The following is a 10,000-nucleotide window of genomic DNA, read 5'->3' on the forward strand; positions in this document are numbered from 1 at the left end:
CCCTAATTTCAGAGGGCCTTCCAATTATCAAGTGGTCTAGCCAGCCAAGGCTTAATGACTGTTTACCCCCACTCTTAATGAACGATTTTCCAGGGTGGGTAATTAGGAGGGACGCATGCTGGGTCATTATTTTTTATGATAGGTTTCTGTTGGGAGATATCAGCATTTCTGAAAGCAAAATCGCCAGGCAAATAGATAACAACAAATGAGATGAAGTGTATTATTATTATTATATTATTAGTAGTAGTAAACAATGATGTCATCAACTGATAATTATGACCATTACGGTAAATAACCAACAACCATGGGAAATTAAAACAAGGTTTTTTCTTATTTCTTAAACTTAATAATAATAATAATAATAATAATAATCAATAATTCTAAATAATAACTAATAATAGATAAAGATAATAATAATAATAGACTATAAGAAAGCCTTTCCGACATTGATACCACACACATGGCTAATAAGATAAGCCTGAAAATTATATGGGGCATAGGCAAATACCAATCAGCTTTCCTCAAAAATACAATGCGCAACTGGAATACAATACGTTACAAGCTCTGGAATAAGACTAGCATAGGGTTAACTATCAGGTAGAGGGATCTTCCTAGGGCGAACTCCCTGTCCCCCAACTACCTTCTTCGTAGTAGCCATGATTCCCAATGAACAAAACGTTACTAACAGAAGATGGGAATGCCGGGTACAACTCAAGAAACAGAGGACAACGCAGAATCAACCTCATCTGATGTTCATTGGACGACATCCAAGGCTGTATGGTAAAGAGCCATCAAGGAAATAGATACCCTAAATCCAGACTGTAAAGATTTTGTATCTCTGGGGACATCAGGATGGAGTTTGGAATAGAAAAACAATGCGCCTTAGTCCAACATACAAAAAAGGCAAAGTAACGAGAACTGAAGGGATAAAACTCCCATATGGGAGCAACATCAAAACATCATATATTGAGACAGGATACAAATACCTGGGAATAATGGAAGGGGAGGAGAATATAAAACCCAACCCAGAGATGGAAGGACAACTATCAGGAAAGAATATATGCCAATAGACTCAAGGCGATAACTCAAGTCAAAACCTCAAACGCCGGAAATATTGATAAAAGCCATTAAACACCATGGGCAGTTGCAGTAATCAGATACAGCGCAGGAATAGTGGAATGGACGAAGGCAGAACTCCGCAGCAATAGATCAAAAACCAGGAAACATATTGAAAAACAATACACAAAGCCACTACCCCAAACAAGGAGGCAAATACTGGACAGACTATACCATAACACTAAAGGAATAGGAGGTAGAGGACTACTTAAGTAATAGGGAGACTGCGTCAACATCGGAAAACAGAGCACTGGGTCAATATCTGAAAGAACCTCAGTGAAGACTAGTGGCTAAAGCGTGTCCATGGGAAAAGGAAGGACTAAGTCAAAATCAGACGAACGAACCCAGACATCTAAGATAGAACAGGAGAAAGACCAGAAATACAGAGGAGCTGGCACAACAAAACCCATGCACGGACAAATAACGCTGATACAGACTAAAGAACTAGCCAAGCGATGACAATTTGCCAATGGCTACACGAGGGGAAGATCTAAAGAAGGAAACACTGAAGGAATTGCTAACAGCGGCAAAACAAGATCAGGCCCTAAAAAAGAACCAATATTGTTCAAAGTACGTAGACGGAAATAACATCTCTCCCCATATGTAGGCAAGTGCAATAATACGAAAAGTGAAACCATAAACCACATAGCAAGGGTGACTGCCCCGGCACTTGGCACGAACCAGTACAAAAAAGAGGTCCCCCCCCATGAGTTCAGTAGCAAAAGCCCTCCCACTGGAGGCCTGTGCAAGAACATCCAATCATACCTTGCAGTAATAAGTGGTACGAGACCAACCACTGAAGGAGTGATAGAAAACGATCAGGAGCCAAAGCTCCTCTGGGACTATGGTATCAGGAACGGATAGGTGATACGTTGCAAACAGACCAGACGGTGACGTTGATTGAACAAAGTCAATGAAGAAAGTATCACCTCCATTGATGTCGGCAATACCATGGGACCCAGAGTTGAAAGAAGAAAGAGAGGGAAAAATTGGAGATAAGTACTCAAGATCTGAAAATAGAAATAAGAAGGATATGGATATGCCAGTGGAAATCGTACCCATAATCATAGGATCACTAGGCACGATTCCCAAGATCCCTGAAAAGGAATCTAGAAAAACTAGAGGCTGAAGTAGCTCCAGGACTCATGCAGAAGAGTGTGATCCTAGGAAACGGCACACATAGCAAGAAAGTGTTATGGACCTCCTAAGGATGGCAGGATGCAACCCGGAACCCCACAACTTATAAATACCACCCAGTCGAATTGGAGGAACTGTTGAATCGAGCAAAAAAAAAAATAATAATAATAATAATAACTAACTAATAATAATAAGAATAATAATAATAATAATAATAAATATGTTTTTATTTAAAAGAATAATGGGCAGAATTTACAGAAGTGATTTATTTTAAAAAAAATCAGGTTAAATGCTGCATTATTTTTGATATAATATGTTTGGAAAGATGGTTTTGTCCCAGCTACTACACGAATATAATAATAATAATAAATAATAATAACTAATAATAATAATAATAAAATAATAAATAATAATAATAATAATAATCAATAAAGGCTATTTCAGCCGCGTTTATTTTGTATAACAGTTTCTCTATTCTTATTACTGACTTTTCTTCTATACTCAAATTGGCCATTATAACGCCAAATGGGGAAATCATGTCAAAAACGTGATATTTGTCAATATATATTCAATTTGACAAATACCCCGTTTTTGACATGAATTCTTTATTTGTCGTTTTGATAGCCAATTTGAGAACAGAGGAAAAGTTAGTACTAGGAAGAATAAATAAACTATTATACAAAATAAACGCGGCTAAAATAGCCATTATTTTATATAAAACCTGTAATAATGATAATTCCAAGAAATTAACGATGTTATGACTAAAATGTTGTAAATTAAAATCCGCAAACATTAGATAAATTTTATCTTTTACAAATAATACGATTATTTATATAATGGTGTTTTTTTCATTTACAACAACCACAATAATAATAATGATAACAACAATAATTTCCAAATTCTTTGACAACGCTCGGGAAACAGTGCTCCCATCTAACAATGATTATTTAACGGGATCTGATACTCTCTTGCGACCGGTCCCTGGAACCTAAACCCTTGTAAGTCATTCAATATTAAACTCCCAATGTAGTATTAAATTGTCTCCTATTTTATGCGATGCGTCCACAGTGTATATAGGCTTTGGCAATCCTTTCTGTTATTATTATTATTGTTATTATTATGTGAATAGTGGAACAGCTGGTATGTGTAATTTCATATTTAATAACGACATTTATTTTATGTAAATTGTAACAGAAAAATTACGAATATATTCCTGTGCATGTATGTACCATTATTATTATTATTATTATTATTATTATTATTATTATTATTATTATTATTATTATTATTATTATTATATAAATATTATTATTATTATTATTATTATTATTATTTATTATTATTATTATTATTATTATTATTATTATTATTATTATATATAAAAAGATATTCATTAAAGCATGGGTCTTGAAATGGAGAAACAAATTCACAGTAAGGTACATAACTGAGGATTTGTTTCTTCAGTATTATTATTATTACTATTAAAATTATCATTATTTCATTTATTTATTTATTTTATTTATTTATCTATCTATTTATTTATTTATTTATTTATTTGGTATTTATTTTGGTCTGTCGCAGTCATCCTATTTGACAGGGTGGCTTTTATAGCGTTAGGTTACGGGTTGTATCCTGCTCCTTAGGAGTCCATCAATTTCCTTAATACATGCATTGTTTCAAGTAGCGCACTCTTCCGCATGAGTCCTGGAACTACTTCTGCACCTAGTTTTTCCAGGTTCCTTTTCAGGGATCTAGGGATTGTGCTCAGTGTTCCTATGATTATGAGTACAATTTTCTCTGGCATATCCCATATTCTTCTATTTTCAGATCTGATACTTATTAATTTTTTCTCTTTCTTTCTCATCTACTCTTGTGTCCTATGGTATTGCGACATCAGTGATTGGCACTTTCTTATTGATTTTGTCAATCAACGTCACGTCTGTTCTATTAGCACATATCACCCTATTCTGATACCATAGTCCCGGAGGGTTTTTGCCTGATCGTTAACTATCACTCCCTCAGGTTGGTGTTCGAACCATTTAGTACTGCAAGGTAGCTGGTGTGTTTTGCACAGGCTCCAGTGGAGGACTTGTGCTACTGAATCATGCCCCTTTTTGTACTGGCTCTGTGCGAGTGCTGGACATTTGCTTCCAATGTGGTTTATGGTCTCGTTATCATATTGCACCTCGTACATATGGGTAAGAAGGTATTTCCATCCATCGCTCTTTGAACATATCTGGTTCTTAGAGCCTTCAAAAGCACCACCGTCAGGGCCTTCGTCAGGAGAGCTCTCTCCCACTGCTCGACCTGGCGGGACACTCACCAGGAACACGACCGTGCCTCCCAAGTACTCGTGAATAACGGATATTCAAATATATTAATCAGTAAGGAAGTCCGCACAGCCCTGGGGAAATGGTATAGTAGTGAGAGCCCGCAGCCACGCCCGCAGGATAATATCAAGCTGTACTATAAAGCCTTCATGAGTTCCCATTTCCATGAAGAAGAGGACTCCGTTAAGAAAATTATTTCCGAAAATGTATCCCCGACCGACAGTACCAAGAATATCGACTTGATGATGTACTACCAGAATCGGAGGACGCGCGACCTTATTAAGAAAAATAATCCCTCTCCACAGGTACGAGACCCCCTGAAGCAGACACATGTGGTGTACCAGTATACATGCCCAGTCCATGATTGCAGCGGCGCCTACGTAGGTATGACTAGCATGCGCCTGTCTAAGAGACTCTCATGCCACGCCCAAGAGGGGGCTATCAAGAATCCCGCCTGCACCAAACATCAAGAGGGCCATCTCCCGGGATGCCATCACCTAGAACACGAAGATCATCGGAAAGGCCCTTGATGCCAGTCGGTTACGCCTGCTGGAGGCGCTTCTCATCCAGCAAATAAAACCAACACTAAATACGACGCAGGAAGAATTTCTCCTCCTGACGAGTATGAGAAGACCTGCCACCAACAATGACACCACCGATCACGACAACTCTACGGAAGACAACGCCCCCGAACGAGATACTCCTACAGGCAACGAAAATCAAATTAGCCGTGACGTCCCGCAGCGCAACGCTACGTCTAACAACGTTACTGCACAGCTCAGGAGGTCTAGACGGCAGCAGAACCTGCTGCTTCGCAACCATCGACTCGGCGAAAGTGGCTTGAGACCTGGCTCAAGCCACCAATGAAAAAGAAGACTTACCGCCACAGCTGACGACCCCAAATATAAGGAATACGGACAAAACACCAAAAGCAGTCTACCCTCAGCTTCCACCCCTAGAGGATGTCTGGCAGCTCCAGACGAAAGCTTGCTTCAAGAAAGAGAGAGAGAGAGAGAGAGAGAGAGAGAGAGAGAGAGAGAGAGAGAGAGAGATAATCGTTGAGGACTTTGATGACTATGATATCATAGTTTATCTGTAATTTTCAAATATATACATCGATTTTGACACTGTATTTGATCATGACCTCTATAGGCGCTCTACTAGCCTGTTTAAGTAGTGCGGAAAAAGCCGCTATTCGGAAAATAGAGAAGAATCCCTACAAGTGTAACGCCGCTGAAGTAGCCTTTACTTTTAATAAAGTATTATTATTATTATTATTATTATTATTATTATTATTATTATTATTATTATCAACTGAATGTGTATCATGTTTTGAACACTAAGAAATATATTTAATATTTATCAGTCTTATATTTATACAGCTTATGAATTTGAAACGCAATTCTATTGTGGTTAAATTGCATTATACTTTAAATTAAAACATTTGGCTTGGTATATGCTGTAAATTACTTTCTGTTCATTAAAAGTTATTTTGTTGATACAAAAGTTTCAAAATAGTTCGCTGATGAATATTTATGGATTATTTTAAAACTGTCGGACATTTCAACTATTCCTTACTAACTTCATTATTGAGTTAAGCCTGTTGAATCTCTATAATTGTGTTTGATCAATTGACAGGCAATCAAAAGGAAAGTAAAAAAATTAAGCAAATGAACACATAATAACACAAAATAATTACGTGTATGTAACTACAGATAAAAGACAATAACAAGCAAATTGAGGAATATTTTGTACATTGGCGTTTCCAGTTTCCAACCACTGATAAATCACAAGAAACTGCGTGTTCTATTTTCGATCGAAAGCCAACAGATGGCGCCAAAAGCCAGAAAGTGAAAATGGACCAGTAGGAGAAGAAAAAAAAAGGAGGGAGGAGATATTGGAAATTACCCGGGATTCCGTCCTTTCAAGTCGCCCCCCAGCAATCTCGTTAAAGTGGAGAGACTGACTCAGTCTGCTTGGAAGAAATCTTCCCAGGAACTGACTTCATCGATTCAGTTCTGTCCTTCAGATGGGAATTACTTATTTCATCCATGATTTTTACTACCATCCGTACACCCAAATGCACTCTTCTACTTGTATTCACTCTTGTTTTAAACTGTCAACGTCAGTGGATAAACGTACTCAATTTTAACCTTCATGGCCTTCGTCTTTCATTTGTTTTGGAGGTATTGTGCCATGTATTTTAATGTACACCGTAATTAAGTGCAAAGTGAAATCATACCTATAACTACAAATGTCTGGAATTAGGCTTTTATTCCCTTTCATACATAGAGCTGTCTCGGAATTCTTTGACATACGGTATGTAAATGAGTGTCATTTGAACGCCTATGATCTTTCCTCATATAGCACTTTTTAAGAAAGAGAGAGAGAGAGAGAGAGGGGGGGGGGGGTTTGGGGGGAATACATTAGAAGGAAAGGGTTTAGTACCATCTACCAACCTTGAATATTAAAAAAAAATAATCTAGACATAGAAACTCAGATTCCTATCCTTTAAACAACGCTTTTGAAAGAAGATTATCGTACTCTTCTCCCTAATTCAGTCCCTTTATCAAACCGTCCTTGAGGCTTCTTGTATATACGCTTTTCCTAGTGCAATCCTCAAATGCAAATAGAAAAGTAGTGGACTGCCTGTTTACTAATGGGATTATGAGGCTACTTGTGTGTGGTTCTGCTCTGCTTAGCGTCTGGGACTACCCGGTTGAAAGGGGATTGCTTTACCTCTCCCTTCTGTGGATGAAATGACCTTTTAAATGCTAAATACTCAAATTAACTCAGATTTCTTCACTGAAGGCACACATGGCCTCATATACATAGCTCTGGGTGGGTCAATATTTCCATCCACAACATGTTACCTCCCCCTGGAAGCATAGCCGATGCCTCTCTGCATCTCGAAGGGATATTTATTTTCACGGGATCATTATTCAATTTGTGGAAGAGCTCACACACCTGTACCCAAGACACGAAGGCGGCCAGCACGCGATGTATGTCACGAGAGTGAGCCGAAGAGTAAACCTTTAATGGTAAAATTTCTAACGTTTATATTTACGCATTTTGCGAGCGTTTATGACTCCATTAAACGCCGCAGTGTTCCCCGGCACTTATTCCTGGGGTTTTCCTGTCGAAATGAATTGTCCATCACAGCAACAGGAGTTTTGGTCGTCCTGGGCATCAGCTAATGTGGCATGACGATATTAAACGAAATTTTAAACGGAATCTGACCCCTGGGTCCCTCTGGAACATCATCCTTTTTCCATATCGGAAACCTTTATTGAGGATAAATGGCCCTGCATACAATTTTATCCCGATATTCCCGGTGCTGCTGCGTCACGTTACCTGATGGGTTTATGCCGGGTAATTCTAAACATATTTAGGGATTGATCATCTTTGTGATATAAAATGTCTATTCGTTTCTTCACTCTTATTCCTTATTTATTCATCTTGCTGGGTAATTCTAAACATATTTACAGACAAACTTTCGAAAATAGAATGTAATTTTTTTCTCTCATTTCTTCTATTCTTTTTATTTCTGAAACTATTTGACATATGAAAGGGTATTCCAAAAGCTAGACCGCACGGGAAAGTGATTGTATTATATAATTCAGAATGGTTTTTATGAACAATGAAGTATCCATAATGTAAGAACAGTCTACTCTCTGAATGAAGGCGAGTGTACTAGTATATACCACATGTCTGTAAACCTTCCTTTAATGATGAAAAACAAAATTAATAATTCCAATAAAGTAACAACAGTACTCAAATAATCTCTCTCTCTCTCTCTCTCTCTATCTCTCTCTCTCTCTCTCTCTCTCTCTCTCTCGTCTCTCTTCAATCTAATCTCCTCTCTCTCTCTGCTCTCCTCTCTCCTCTCTCTCGATATAATCGTACCAGCATGCGCAAACATCATTTACCGTTGGTGCGCACGAAACCATCTCTTGTTTGTTGGCTGCTTCTTCCTGATAGCACTCCACTGGCTGCTGGTTGGCTGGCGGTTGGGAGCGATTCGTTGGAGCAAATAAGACCTCCTTTGTCGGATCGTCCCTCCTGATTTGGTATTGTGTCTCTCGTATCCTGAACTCGTGTTGCTTCTCCATGATTATCTGAGGAGCGAAAGTGGCAATGTGTTGAGAGAACGCAGCGAGAAGAAGAAGGAAAAGAAAGGGCGCAATGATGATAAAAGAAATATAACTAGAATAATTTAGAGAACTTAGGACAAAGGTGATAAGAACGAGAGTAAGGGAATATAATGATATGATTATAATGATATTTTGATATATCTTATAAGGAAAGAACGATGACTATGTCTATTAGCAGACAGAAGGAAGAAACAATAACTTGAATAAAAGAAATATAATGACTAGATAAAAACAAGAATTAGAATGGCGATCACTCTCCTGTTTCTTTAACGCAACGCGAAACACCTTTATCAGACCTTTTTAGGCTTTTCTACCGGGCTCTCTTAACATCCCGACAAGAACATCAGCAGCAACAAAAGAGTAATATATATATATATATATATATATATATATATATATATATATATATTATATATATATGATATATATATATATATATGTATATATATATATATATATATATATAATATATGTGTGTGTGTGTGTGTGTGTGTGTGTGTGTGTGTGAGTGTGTGTGTGTATGGTGTGAAGGAGTGTAATAATATATATTTATATATTATATATTTATATTATATATATATATATATATTATACTATAGATATCGAGCTACAATTGTCCTTTAATATCTTAATTCGCTCTACCCTCGGAAATTAAATATATTTTCATATATGCTTAACAGAAGGGGAATTTTTTTTTTTTTTTCTCGATAATAGATTTGCCTGGACCAGGGCGCGAACCTATGGAATCCTTTAGATCAAAACCCAGGAACGTCAAGTGAAGCTTTATCTACTACACCACCGCGAGAGGCTCTCGCGGTGGTGTAGTAGATAAAGCTTCACTGACGTTTCCTGGTTTGAAAGGATCCATAGGTTCGCGCCCTGGTCCAGGCAAATCTATTATCGAGAAAAAATTTCCCTTCGGTTAAGCATATATGAAAATATATTAATTCCGAGGTAGAGCGAATTAGATATTAAAGGACATTGTAGCTCGATATATGTATATGAAATCACGGAAATGTGATATGACTTATATATATATTATATTATATATATATATATATATATATATATATATATATATATATATAGTATATATATATATATATATAGTATATATATATATATACCTCCATTATTTATTTGTCCTCCAAAACGAAAACACCATGAAAAAACCAAAAGCATCGACGCCTTCCTTTTCCAAATCCATTCACCCGAACATCAAAAGACGAAAAACACTTGTATCTCTCCACACATAGATACAAA

General features: G+C 37.1%; 1 protein-coding gene and 1 long non-coding RNA gene across 3 annotated transcripts in view; both read left to right on the plus strand.

Moving 5' to 3' along the window:
* Window positions 1-10,000, plus strand: part of LOC135224489 (regulating synaptic membrane exocytosis protein 2-like) — a 418,548-nt gene that overhangs the window by 177,614 nt on the left and 230,934 nt on the right. The gene's annotated exons all lie outside the window — the stretch shown is intronic.
* The window catches only part of LOC135224990 (uncharacterized), an 82,464-nt gene that overhangs the window by 7,422 nt on the left and 65,042 nt on the right, over window positions 1-10,000 (plus strand). The gene's annotated exons all lie outside the window — the stretch shown is intronic.

This window comes from Macrobrachium nipponense, chromosome 12 (assembly GCF_015104395.2).
Source record: "Macrobrachium nipponense isolate FS-2020 chromosome 12, ASM1510439v2, whole genome shotgun sequence".
In the NCBI taxonomy this organism is placed as follows: domain Eukaryota; kingdom Metazoa; phylum Arthropoda; class Malacostraca; order Decapoda; family Palaemonidae; genus Macrobrachium; species Macrobrachium nipponense.